The sequence below is a fragment of the Anopheles ziemanni genome, chromosome 3 (assembly GCF_943734765.1).
Source record: "Anopheles ziemanni chromosome 3, idAnoZiCoDA_A2_x.2, whole genome shotgun sequence".
NCBI classification, from domain to species: domain Eukaryota; kingdom Metazoa; phylum Arthropoda; class Insecta; order Diptera; family Culicidae; genus Anopheles; species Anopheles ziemanni.
Window position 1 is genome coordinate 16,091,743 of NC_080706.1, and position 13,585 is coordinate 16,105,327.

Below are 13,585 nucleotides of genomic sequence, written 5' to 3' on the forward strand. Positions count from 1 at the left end.
CGAAAGCCACGACTACGGCAGAGAACTACTCCCGAGTACGTGCTGCTGATTCGCAAAACCATTCTGATCGTTCACCACCACATTCAGCACGTTTTGATTGACTGGGACGGCCTACACCTTCTTGGTTCAGCTACCATCGCGACCTGGACTCGCGACATTGTTTTTAGGATGTTTGCCCACGTCCTTCGTGAAGCCTATCTTAGCCGACCGTAAACACAGTCTCCATATCCCCCATGTAATCCGGTCCTGTGACATTGTAGAACCGCGCGTTGGTGTCGGAAGCTATGCATAACCAGGAAACGAACCGTCGTGACCCGGCGAGGACGATCGGGTAGCGTACGTTGTTCTATCTCTCCGGCTGTGGCAGTAGGCGTACGGCGGATGAAGAGGACATTGGCGCGCAGTTGGCGATAGTAGCGGCACCGGATGATAACCGGTTACGAACCGGTAACTGTGTCGCCGGGAAACGTGCCATTTTTGAATTGTGACCGGTGGGTTGATTTATCGCAAAAATGTATTTTATGATCTTCGCTTCCCGTTCAACTCTTGCTTGGAACGTTCTTGAAAGAAGAAGGATACTTCCGACGCGGAATTTCCGCCCTTTGTGAGAACATTTCATAATTTTATTGCTGTATGTGCTAGCGATGTAGATAATTTTTCATTCTCTTGTTAGATCATTGTCTGTTTACACATAAAAATTAGTTCAGGAATATCACATGAATTGACGGGTTATAAATCTCCTATCTTAATTTTCAATCACACTCTTAACCAACCGCTTAACGTCCCCAACCGAACCCTCATTTGCATGCATGGCATGCGTCATTTCGTCAGCAAAGTCAGTGAAGGTTAATGTAATTAAAGACTGTAAGCCGCTAACAGGGAGGATCTTTGCCCTCTTGTTTTCGGTTTTCACCTGCCTGCTTTTGATGGCTTACTTACTTAACAGATAAAAATTAACACTTTGCGTCTGCGCTACGCTCATTAATTTTGCGTTACATAAATGGAGCTTTCGAACGGCTGTTTTATGAGGCGAACTAACAAGCAAATGATCAAATCCGTTCGAAAAAGTGACCAAATGATGCATCGGGTTGACCTTCGAGATGATGGATCCCTTTTGCCGAGCGGTCGATTGAGTTCGTTCGAACGTTTTGGAATGGTTAGCGGAAACTGTTTCATGGAGGCGATCGTAGCAGTAGTCTAAGTATGGCACATGTGAGTTTATCGTTCCATTCTGGTGGTTCGGAAGTTTCCGGTCCACTGGAGACTGCGTGGGGGCGCTTGTCTTTTGTTTTTGCGCATCGCAGCTTGAGATACGCATGATCGCATGTCTTCAGTCTTGTATACACTTGTATAAGACGAATCACTGGTTGTAGTAACCTTTCAGGTACTTTATTGTTCCCATCTAGAGTTTCCACGGAGGGACATTACTATAAATATTTTTCTTTTTCTACCATTTCCATTGTTTTTTTTCCGATGGCCAAACCATATCGATTGTGGAAGATACCAATTTTTTTCTCCGAAAAAACGAAAGTTAACCACGCCCCGAACAGGTCTCCCATCCCATCGGATATGAGTTTCGTGCCGTCCTTTTGCCTCTTTGTCCGGTCGGTACATCAATGTTTATTTTGTCCAATTTTCGATCACTTTCATCGCTCTCATTGATTTTGATTTTTGGTGTTTTATTTTTAGGTTATGTTCCGATCAGCCACCAGCGCTGGTGTTGTTTTCCCTCTTTAATGTGTGGATGCGTGTGTTTGTGTGTGTTTTTTTTCGTTCTCGTTTCCCTTCGATTGTTTTTATTGGGCAAACAAAACGGCACAACGTAGCTTCGCCGTCATATAGAGTCGCGCGAACGGACGCCATATTGGGGAGGGGGCATGATAGTGAAAATGAATGGAAACTGCCGCTGACCTAGACTCCACTCGCGGTCGCTTGGTCGCCACGATAGGGAAAGAGAAACACCAATAAACACATCGATTTCGCCAAAATTTGAGAGTGGGAAGTCGGAGTGGGAGTCGGGAGAAGGGGTTCAAAGGTTCGATTGATCATCCCTTAATTTGGGGCGCGTTTTTCATTAATGTCGGCCCACCTTTCGTCATGTGCATTTTTATGTTTAATTGATTGAAGTTCAAACATAAAAATGAAACGCAACCAAGTTGTTATGGAAACAAACATTTTCCCTGCAATCAACTTTTTTATAACAACTCACTCTTTCACTCTTTAGTTCTGAAATTGTGTTGACGATGTTGTTGAGCTTATGTTGTGAAAACATTTTATATATTTTGCTGAAGATACTGCAATTTTCCTACCTCATTTGACGATGGGCAGATAAGTTACGGCGCATCGTTTGTGTTCGACAATTTGGCAAGCGCGTCAGGCCCGTTGTCATTGCACCGATTCGCCGGAGAAAATATTGCCAATTTCCTGCTCGATTACCTGTCGGGTCGGGATACCTATCGAATTCGATCCTCATCAGCGCCATAACGACAGCGGTATGTCAACCGGCGGAGCCGAACGTTGTTGCTTGTGACAGCTCCGATCGATGCAGGTTTGGATTTTTCGATACATCTTCTTTTCCTCGCACAATCGTTGCGTTTGACTCCGTTGACAAATTCGTTAGCAATGATGTAATTGATTGGTTCAGTTTTTGCCTTTCTGCATCGTATCAGTTGAACCTACTGATTCGTTGAACCGTTTCGTGTAGCTTCATCCCCAAACGTCTCTACATTTCCGTTTATTTTCTCCCAAAACAGTTTCAAAACATACGGATGTGATTGACTCGTTCTTTTTTATTTTTGGGTTTTGGAAATGGTTTCAAAGTGAAACTTCATCCTCTCCTTTCCTACAGTTTTGCCCCTGACCGAAAAGTAATTTCCCGAGCAAATTGGCGCCTCCCCAGCCCCCCGGCTGACCATCGCTCTCGATAGTGGTGATAGCGTGCCGACGGGGAAATGTTGTTATTTCGCACGCTTCAATTTTGGGCTATCAATTGAGTCCAAAGTTTCACTTCGCCGGTGCGAAAGGTGAAAGAAAACTCACTTCTAAACTACCCGAGCGCGAGGTGAATCTGCGCCATCTTCGGAACGGAAATTCGCAATTTTCTACCATTTCCACGTATTCCGGCAGTCGGATTTACGCGCACAAACAAAAGCAATTATCGCGCGGGAGAAACTAAAGCATGCGAGCATGTTCGAAAAACGATCGAACCACGAGCGAAAAGCGAAACTGGCGCCGGATGGGGGATGGACGTTGGTTATTTTCCTATGGATCCCTAACAAGCCGGGGGGGAGGAGGGAAACAAAAGGCACACAAACGTTAGGAGCATTAAAAGCTTCCCAAATGCTGGCTAAACATTTCGAACAAATTATTTTGCGCCCGACTGCCGGCTGCTGCGTGAGGTGTGGAAAACTGCGGTCATGAAGGTTTGAGGGGGTCGGTTTGAAGCATTTATTTGGAGGGAAATCATTTCGTGCACTCACTCCGACACTCGCTTAGGTGGTTTTGTTGGTGCACCAGCATTCGTTCGTTAACCCTTTGAAAGGCATAATAAAAGCAAACGAAACCTGCTGACATAAAAGTCGAAAAAAGGGAAGTAACATTCGAATGGGTATCGCCGGGCTCTTTCTCGTACCATTTTCCAGCATTAACATTCTTTCGGTCCGTTTGGAACACCAATTAACCCTTCATTGCGGATGGAACATGTCCACTAAAGGGCAGTTATTTTAATTTTACATTTTCCACTGGTACATGGAACAATTTGAATGAAACAATCGCCAAATCCATTTTGGATGCAAATGCAATGTTGCAAAACGCAATCCGTCATCGTTTCGTTCAATTGACAGTGGAAGGTTGAGCACGAGGGCATCCAAAACACAGGACGATTCAAAATAAAAGCCCCCAGGCAGGCCAACCAGCTACGTTGAACAGTGAATGCTCCGACGGTCTTATGACGAAGCCCTCAGAGCCCTCCTTTTTCGACCGTTGGATATTTTTGTTCGTACATTCCCATGGCAAAAGAATGTTCTACGGGTGCCGCACCGCCTTGCTTCAAGTGCTTTCATTTTTGGCACCGGTCAGTTGAGCGACCAGGGAAAGGGAAGGTACTTTTCCGTTTTTATTTTCGAAATCATGCTAAACACGACATCGATCGAAATCCACCCCGAAATTGTTGCCAGTTCCCGCACACACAGTTACAGTGCGGGTCAGCCGTGCGTTTGTGTGGATAGGTTTTTGTATTTCGTTTTGGGTCATCCGGGCGGTATCTGTTCTGACACCGCGAGAGGGCCTGGTTAGGACCCTCGTCATGTGGTTTTCATTATTTCCCCGGCCAGAAGGCAAACCGGTCAACTGCGGCGCGGGTCGTTGTCGTCGTTGACCACTACGAAAGTGGGCCACACGAATACGCTGCGCGTGAACATTCCTCCAGCAAGGTAAGGGCATTCGAAAGAAATGTGGAATGTTTAAACATAATTCGTACATCAGCTTCAGTTTATTTGAGTAACATTAAATTCAAATAATTTGTAGCAAATAAAAATGGTAAAGGTGGAAATCCCACCCAACACAGGGTAGTAAAATGTTAGCCCCAAAACAAAACATACCCCACGGGAGAAAGAAAAGCCTCGCCATCTCCCATCGCTTGTGCTCCGTGCCAACTGCGATTTTAGGCTTCAGCATCGTTAGGAGCATTGTGCACTAATACAGGGAGAGCAAAACCCGCCCCACCGTAGTAGCCATAACTTCGGCGACGAGCTATACTACAATGGTGCAAAAGTGAAAGTTTGACCTGTCGTTGTTCGGTTGGAAGAGAGGGTTCAACCTCGCGCCACACATTCTTTGCGCCGCGGGTCTTAGCAAAGACCCAACATGGAGCGGGTCGAGGTCCGTTCACATGAGACAGTGGGTAGGGAAGCTCTCTCCTACTGTTTCGAGGCGATCTGTGCGCATAGAAGCGAAGGTTCAGCTGTCAATGAACTTTTCCCGCCAATGCGGCTAATTCAAACGAGGCGCTTGAGAAGGGTGTTGGATTGGGTTGCGAGAGGTCATGGCTGTGGTTTGCAACAAACTCCTTGTGATTGATTAACATTCTTCATGCTGATAATGTGATAAAAAAGAGCAACATTTTTTATTCGACCTAAATAACGAATGTTGAAAAGAAATACTACTTGTCCATAAATCATAACATCGATTTGTAGAGCTATACATAAATATTAATTAAAATAATTGTAGTTTACAACTGTCCCACTAAAGTATGCGGAAGAATGTGGATCGTAAAAGTGGGAAGAAAAACCAAAAGACATCAAACGTTTGGTAAGGAGTGTATTATTAAGTTGTTTTCGTCCCGTTTAAATTAATAACATTTCGTTAGAAGCTGCTACTGCGCAGGCCATAAGCCTTTCCCCAATCGTGTTCCGTACGCTATTAGGAAATTAATTTTCGATCATTATTGTTTGCTGATTTTTAATCGCCAATAGCAATGAAACACGAGCTCTGCTCCCGGCCGGTGCTAAGAATGTTTATGGCTGTTTATTTATTCAACTTTATTGCCTTCACATGTTCGCGAGGAATACGTTGCGCGTGTGCGAACCGGGCCGGGGGTGTAAATGAGTTTTACCGCTGACTTTAATGGTGCAAGCTCCTCAAAATCTGTTGCCTCAAAGCCGCCAGTGTCAATCAAAGCTTCCCCAACGGTTACGGGGCGGTTGCTTTCGGTTGCAAAGAGCGGCTGATTGTGGGATTGTAATGATGCAACCGCTCGCGGGTAGGATAAATCATTCACAACCGATACCGGGGCACAAACCGAATCAACGGGTTGTTTTTGTTTTTTCGTGTGGCGTTTTCCAATCTTGCTGAAAAGAGATCTTGCGCCGTGAAGTGGAACACAAAAAACACTAGTTGGGTTGATGAGGATTGTATATGCTTGGTGCATGTTATTGTTCATCTTTTACTATCATCATCGAACGAGACGATCCCGAACTGCTAGAACCATCTAGCGTACGTGCTTTGGTAGGAGCTGACGCCTACAACGCCCGTGTGTTTGAAGTACGTGAGCATTTCTTCAAACAGAAATCACGCCAGCTAGCACTTTGAGGTCTTTTTCGCTTACCTAGTTGTGGGAGTGATAAATATTCCGTTTTTTTCATCGGTTTTCCGACAATCCAACAGACAAACAAGATTTCCACAATGCCTACCGTTTGTAGGTCAAGCGTTGAAATATACACCCTTCGTTAGGTATCGCATAACCGAGCGAACAAAAAATGTAGCTGGTGTACAATTTATCTTTCCTTTATTTATCATATTTCACGTTCACGGTAAGGGATCCGTCAGAGAAAACCTGTTGATAAAGCAATTCGGCGGAGGATAGCCGATCGGTTGCAATATTTTTTCGCACTTTCACGCGGCAGAACCTTCCCGGTTCGATAAAACCCACACCACTGGTGTCCTCCGCCTAAGTCTGCGGTGAGTTTCTTGGAACGAACCCGCTAATGCCGGGCGGCATCGCTTCAATGGCAATCACCCACTAGAGTGGCAATAACTATCTAATTCCCTTCTCGATCGACACCACGGCGTGTATAGCTAGCGTCGCGACAAACCTAAGGTATTCGCTGGATGGAAACCGCTGGAAGGCTATATTCCCGGACAAACCGGACCAGTGTGTACCACCGTGCTGTGTGGAGACGAGTCTGCCGGGGAGGGCAACAAGTGGACGTCCCGTAGTAGCCGATTATTCGTGATTACCGTCACGTACGTCCTCATAAAAACTAGTTACTATTCATACCGAATGCCCTCATCCCCTCTCCTGGCCTCTAGTTTGACCCACCATATCATCCAACCCATACCTTAGCTCTCGGCATATTGGCTCGTATATTTGCAGTGCACGTTTCCCAACTCCCCACACTCCCAGAGTTCGAGTGCGCGCGCACCCTTGAGGTGATTTGCATTTGCAATCCAATCCAATCCGCAACCTCCACCAGAATTGGCGCGCGCCAAGGAAGAAGGAAGCCGGTGGTTCGCTAAGTCTAGGCCCACGCGTAGAGGAAAGTACCATCGGCAGAATATTGTCGACGGCTTTCGACCGCAAAACATTCCCTTGAGGTGCATACTGCATACACAAGGTAGGCCACCTGACAGCTGTGAGGCTAACCAAACCAAACGGTCCGCGACACTCTAAGGTTTATGTCTCTACACAACGTGACGACAACAAGACACCTCCTCTAGAGCTCACGGTCAACTGGAGTGGTGAGCGGGAGACTAAACTTCCGAGTTCCTGGCATTGTCATTTGGCGATAGGCGATAGGCTGTGGGACAATGCGACGTATTGGACCTTTTACTTTTGCGGTTGAACCTGACTGGAATTAAGGAAATGGCCTACCCGAGGCTCGATGGTATTATAGACCTTGTCAAGGCAGTGATCTAGCGATCGCCGTGATTTAGTTTGGTGTAACCCCCGAGGAACATCACCTTCCGGACAAAGCCTCGTGAAATTAATTACAATGATGGAAGATGACCCCATGCCGTGCGCTGGGTGTGCAGGGATCACCCTCGCCAGATCTTCATCATTATCTCGAACCGACAATCAGTCAGTATGTTCCCTTAGGGTGGTGACTCCTACGACGATCATATAGTTTGACTGTACAATTCCAACGTGAGCTCGAGTCTAGACAATTGTCACATGGTCCAGAGCATGGGGGTGTGAGTGGAAAATTTATGATCTAGATGGCCCGTAGTGATACCCCGTCAGGAGGTCGATCTGCTTGATCCTGGGATCTGTAGTGGACACGTGACACGCCAGTCGATCGGTGGGGGAAATCAACTGCCTCGCTGATCCTAAGTGCGGGTCTAGAACACAAGAACCTGCATCACTCTCCCTGCTGCCGCACACACGCTTGATTGCTGGACAATTATACGATCGAAGAATAATGTAGGAGTGATCGTGGCCCGACTTGAGATCTTGTCGAGATGAGTCTCTCTCCCTCCTCCCAGGGTTAGTTAGATGTCAGAAGTAATCCAACGGACAATGTAATCCATCCATCGGATTCATTAGCCCTGGCTGGGGTAGCGGAAAGTGGAAGAACCCAGTGGATTTCGCTGCAGGTGAAATGTTTCTCCGTCACGAGTTCCGCCTACCACGAATGCCCTCCAAACAAACGGTTTCGTTCGTTTCGCCTGCCAGACCGATTGACAGCGGGGTGAAACCTTGACGAAGGTCGTAGGATCAGCGGCGGTAATCGTTCCGGAACTAGAAGCTGCGCGCAAATCACCGCCCGGCTGATCACACGGGGTCGCCTTGGCACACCGGCGCATTAGGCGGGTTGCGCGTGTGCAGGCCGACCGCTCACGCGCAAGATATCATCTAGCTTTCTTCTCGTCCCCCCAGATACCTCCTTCCTTGCACCCACGAGATCTCGTTAGCGCCGGTCGGAGATGGTCGGGTGTTGTAAACCGATTGCTTGGAAGGCTCGTTACATAAGGCACACCGCGCACCGAGTTCCACCGAGCCTCTTGCGTCTTACGTGAGTCGCAACAAACTGTCCATTCGTCTCAGGAGATCCACAGTCCTCGGGAGTACTCGGTGTTTGTGTGAGAAGGTGGTGTACGTGTAAACACATCGACGACAAAAGACGCGAGATGTGGTCAATTATTGGTAATGATCATGCAAATTGTTGCAAACTGCGTTGAACGATCGTGTGCCCCGTACTTCCTTACAATCGTTAGCCACGAGTGTCGCCTTACTGTCACTTTTAGTGCACGTGCCAACGTTGTTCGCTATCGCTGCTCTCCCTCTAAGACGCTCCAGGAGGTAGATCGGAACACCGAGTATTAATAGTAACACTGATACACTGTTCATGCTGCTATCAGTGGAAAAAGAAATTTATAAAACATTGCCACCACCAGTTCTCCCAGAATGCATTGGTTATTCTAGTGAAGGAAAAAAGGAAAATAAAAAACAAATAACTGAGAGATAATGCACAAACGGTTCATCGGGAGATTGGACCTGCTGCAACGCCATGCCAGCGATAGCTAATGAAAGTAGTTCGTGCATCGGAAATCTAGCTGAAGTCCGAAGATCTCAATTTGTCAAACACTCACTCGCCACAATCTCGTTCACACGTCTTGTATCAATAAAATACAGTTAACTCTACGTTTAATTATCACTTATTAAAATTTAATTTTATGTTAATTACAACGAATCCGAATATTAAGACGTTTGTTTAAATACGTTCTCTGTTCTGTTTTCTTTCAATGACGACTTCTTCCTTAGCGAAGGTATGTAAATTTATCAGCATTTGTTCACGACTTGAATGACTCACCAAAATTTAAACTAGTCGCAGAATTTGCACAACATTCGCCCATGTGGTTCCGCTCGGGCTGAACGTCTGCAGAAAGTTTGCTTATTGTGTACAAATTTGTTACACATCAATTGATTCATTAACAACGGTCTAATTTAATCTTCGATTTGGGAACAAACAGCGTGTTAAGTACTACGAAATGTTTGGCGCCAAAGGGGCACGCTTCTACGTTTTTCACATGTTTGTTTTTTTTACAGACACAAGTCACTGAATGATAGGCCCACCCAATGTGGTGAAGGGATTGTAAAGGGCTCTAGAACTTGATAATTTGTAGAGCAGAAAATTTTGAGTAAATTGTGAATGTTTTGAGTATTGATCACTCGATAAAAGTGTTTTCTTGTCTCTTATGGAACGTAAAATATATAGAACAGCTTACCCTGTTCTAGAACATCTTCAAATGTGATAATTTCTGTTAAACGCGTGACATAAACTCTTCATTCTTATGTCAAGTAAAACGGTTAACTCGTGCGTAGGAGTTTTATTTATATTGCAAACTAAAAATTATTAATTTACATTAAGATGTCAAAATGCTTTGAAACATCTTCTCTGGATTTTGTTCCAAATGGAAATTAAGAAGAAATCGCCATTTAAACATCCTACTTAGCATATAGGCCTCGAGTGGCTTTTTGTTTGTGCCCACTTCCGCCTCAATTCCACGATTCGTGCCATTGCATGCGGTCGGTCGAATAAAAAAAAAGGGCTCGACCAAACTTTCCAATCATTATCCAACAACGCCAATAATGGGATCTCCACGGCATCTGCATCTGCATCATCATGCCAGAACACTGAACCATCGAACGGCGGCACCAAATTGCCATCCGCGGCGTGAAAAGGGTTTGCCGTCGGTTGCAGCCTCCTTCTGTCCAATAGTTTCCGGTCCGCCCCGGACACGCTTCGATGGGTCCACCCGGGGCGGCAAAGTTGGCAAAACTGCAATCGCGGCCACTTCCTCGGAAGCTGCCCGACACAGAAAGGGCGGCACAACCAGTAACTCCACCGACACCGAGCGAAATGCAGTCGCTGGCGCCCCGGCCAGCCCAGATTAGTGATTGAAAGTTTTCTTTGCCGCGCCCTCGTGCCGCAAACGTTCCCCGGGAGTGCCTTTCTCTTTGCGTGGGCTCACCGCGGCTTCCACCTTTCTCCTTGCCCATCCGCCCCCCGGATACGTTTTGCAATAGTCTAATTTTCAACTTCACTCGGACTCGAGTGGATTGGTGCAGCCACGTTCGGGGCTGATGGAATTGCACAATGTTTCCGGATCGCGGGAACTATTATTTTATTGGAGAACAATTTTAATTAAAAATTCCCCCGTCCGTCAGGATCCATATTTTTGTCTGCGCTTGTGTTGTTTTATTGCGCAAGCTAAATCGAAGATCTGATTCGTGCTGCTCGGATCGCTGGACTCCGCGTCCAAGAGTTAGTTCCTCACGAGGAATACTGCTTCACGTTCAACTTACGGTGGCGTGAGGTGGATGTAGGAATATATTTGCTTGTTCCATGCAATCGCAAAACAAGCCTTTCGCTGCGTACCACGTGCGGGGGGAGGGCGATGTAACGGCCAGACTTTCTTCCCCCTTTCGCCGTTTTACGACATCTTTAACGATGGGTCGATTCGCGGGACGTCCCGCGTTAAGGTTTGATCGATAGGCAATTGCGATAGCTTGCCAAAATAAAACTCCGTGGTCCCCTTTTCCGACGACCGACCGGCGACAATAACTTCCTCCAAATGTTTCAGCGTTTTGTGCATTTCAGACACGTCGTTTGGTTTTGCCCTCCTCCTGCAGATGCCAAACGTCATTGGCACTGACCGATGTTGGGTTTCCCGATTGTCAACCTCTCTTTTCCACTTTTCACTCCTGATCGGTTGATGAGTTTTGTAAAATGATTTAAAATTCTGCTCAGTCGCACATTCGCTAACAGAGAGGCCTATTTCGGCAAGCTCCGCCTAACGTGTGTCGCCAGGTTCGATGGCCCCCATATTGATGGTCGCACTGACAGCTCTTGGTAACGGTCTCGGGGCCAATCGGTTGTTCGGCAACGATGGCGACCGTATGCGTACCGCTTACGCAAGGATACGCTTCCATCGGAGGCAGATGACAGCAGCTGGTCTAAATATAATCCGTTTATGACACGACACGGCGATGGTGGTCATATTGAGCAACGCAAGATGCACTTAATCGAGTGGAAACTCCACAACAATGCTTAAATTATCACATGTTAACTTGCCCGTCATTTGAGCTTGGAAGTGGTTACCATTGTTTGTAAATTGAATTCCTCTCTAAAGATGAATAATTTTACCGAAGTTCAATGCTTCGATGAATGGTGTATCTTATCGTAAAAAATTACTTTGATTACGAACAACCTGAATCAATCATTGTATCAACCAACGCTCGTATTTATTTTGCCAGCATGCTCCAGTTGCAGAGCAACATTGTGCAACTAAACGTCTCTGAATGCGTTCGTGCTATCGTGTGTGGAGTTTCGATTTCGCTTCAATAATGAAACCACGAATTTGTGCTACATGAAACGTTACTGTGCGCAGTCCATCTGTTTATCTGGTTCGTTGCCGGGAAAGAAAAGCCTTGAGGGTAAAATAAGAAACTAAAACTAATGCCCCGTTCGCGCCTTCTCTTACCCTCGTGCCCAGTCTTGATCTTATGGTCTTCGGTTTGTGTTAATGACACGAAATTGCTCACGTGCCATACCGCGACGCATTGAGATTAACGAGCGATAATCAATCTTAAGCACTCACCTTTTTTTTCGAAATGTTGTTGCTACGTTTACTATTTCGGCGAGGCCGCCGCGCCGGCTTTCTTTTGAGATACGAAACCGCGACCGACACGTTGTTCGCTGTTTTGGTTTTGGCTATTGTTTTCTCCTCTTTATGCTGCCCCAGAACCGCTATGCACACGCCGCGTTTTGCGACGATGCACGTTCTTATGGTTTCTTCTGGTGCGACAAAGGGAGCCCAATTTATGAATGTGCCGCGCTGTTTCACCCGACTTCTTCACGGTCGCTCGTTTGGCCGTTTTATGCTCGAAAGAGTTAACGATGTGATACCATACGGAGGGGATTGTGCTACCCGATTGTTTTCCTCGGAGAATCCGGTCAAGATCGTATGAAAAGTGGTAGCGGCAACGGGGGAGACAACGAAAAACTGTTCTTTTAAATTTCCTTTCCATTATGCAATCGTGCCGCTGTGGGTGATACATTTCATTTCTTTATTGAAACCTTTCACTCCGAGGGCCCGATAGTTGTGGAATAGTTTTTTTTTTTTGCAAAATAAAAAAGTAAAAGGTTGATCTTTACGAGGTGATCCGTCTCCATGCAGCGAACCGTCATCTCCTACCAAACAATACCTTGTTTACATATTTCAATCAAGTACCGGTTCGGCGAATGGTGGAATGGTGGCGTTAAACATATAAATAATAGCCCCTTAAGCGGGGCTCGTTGGTTTTTGAGCTGATAATGAGCCACACAAAGACCGAACCACAACAGTGTTTTGGGTCTGTGTTTGGGGCATACATTCACTGAACGTAAAAGAACGGAACCTTTTGGTGATATTTCATCTACCCATGCGTCGTTAAGTAAACATGCTAGAAGCCGATATGTATGACAGACTAGTTCAGAAACTCCTTTAAATTGCAAAGCATTGCAAGAACGCATTTCCCAAGCGGATGTGTAACCGGGTGGAGGTTGAAATCGGGCGTTCTGGGTAATAAATATTCAAAATCACTCCTTTTCGGATACATTCTGGAAGTAAGGAATTTGCATAACGTTCACTTTGCGCATGGTCTGGAAACGGGTGATGGGTTAACTTTCATTTCCACAATGCTAAGAAGGTATTAAAAATACATCATATAGAACAACAGTGCTGCTGTAAAATGAAGCAATTTTCTCGGAGTGTTAATTTTGGACATATTTAAGCAAACGGTTACGGTCTTGAACAGTCTCCAAGATCAGATTGGACGGAATCGTGATATCCCGGGCCGATGCTAATGTTTTCTTTATCTCTTCTCTTCCTTAACAGACTGGCGTACACCTCCTCGAATCGAAGAATTAGCCCCCCGGGCACGCACACTATCGTGCGGTAAATACGGCTCGCGATCACAAGCAGTCCACACACGGAGTCAGTCCGGTGCATTGGCGTGCAATTAACGGCATCCAGCAACCGAGCAGGTCCCCATACCTTCTCAGCCCTTGACGTGATCACCGGGCATTGGAGCGGATCGAAAAGG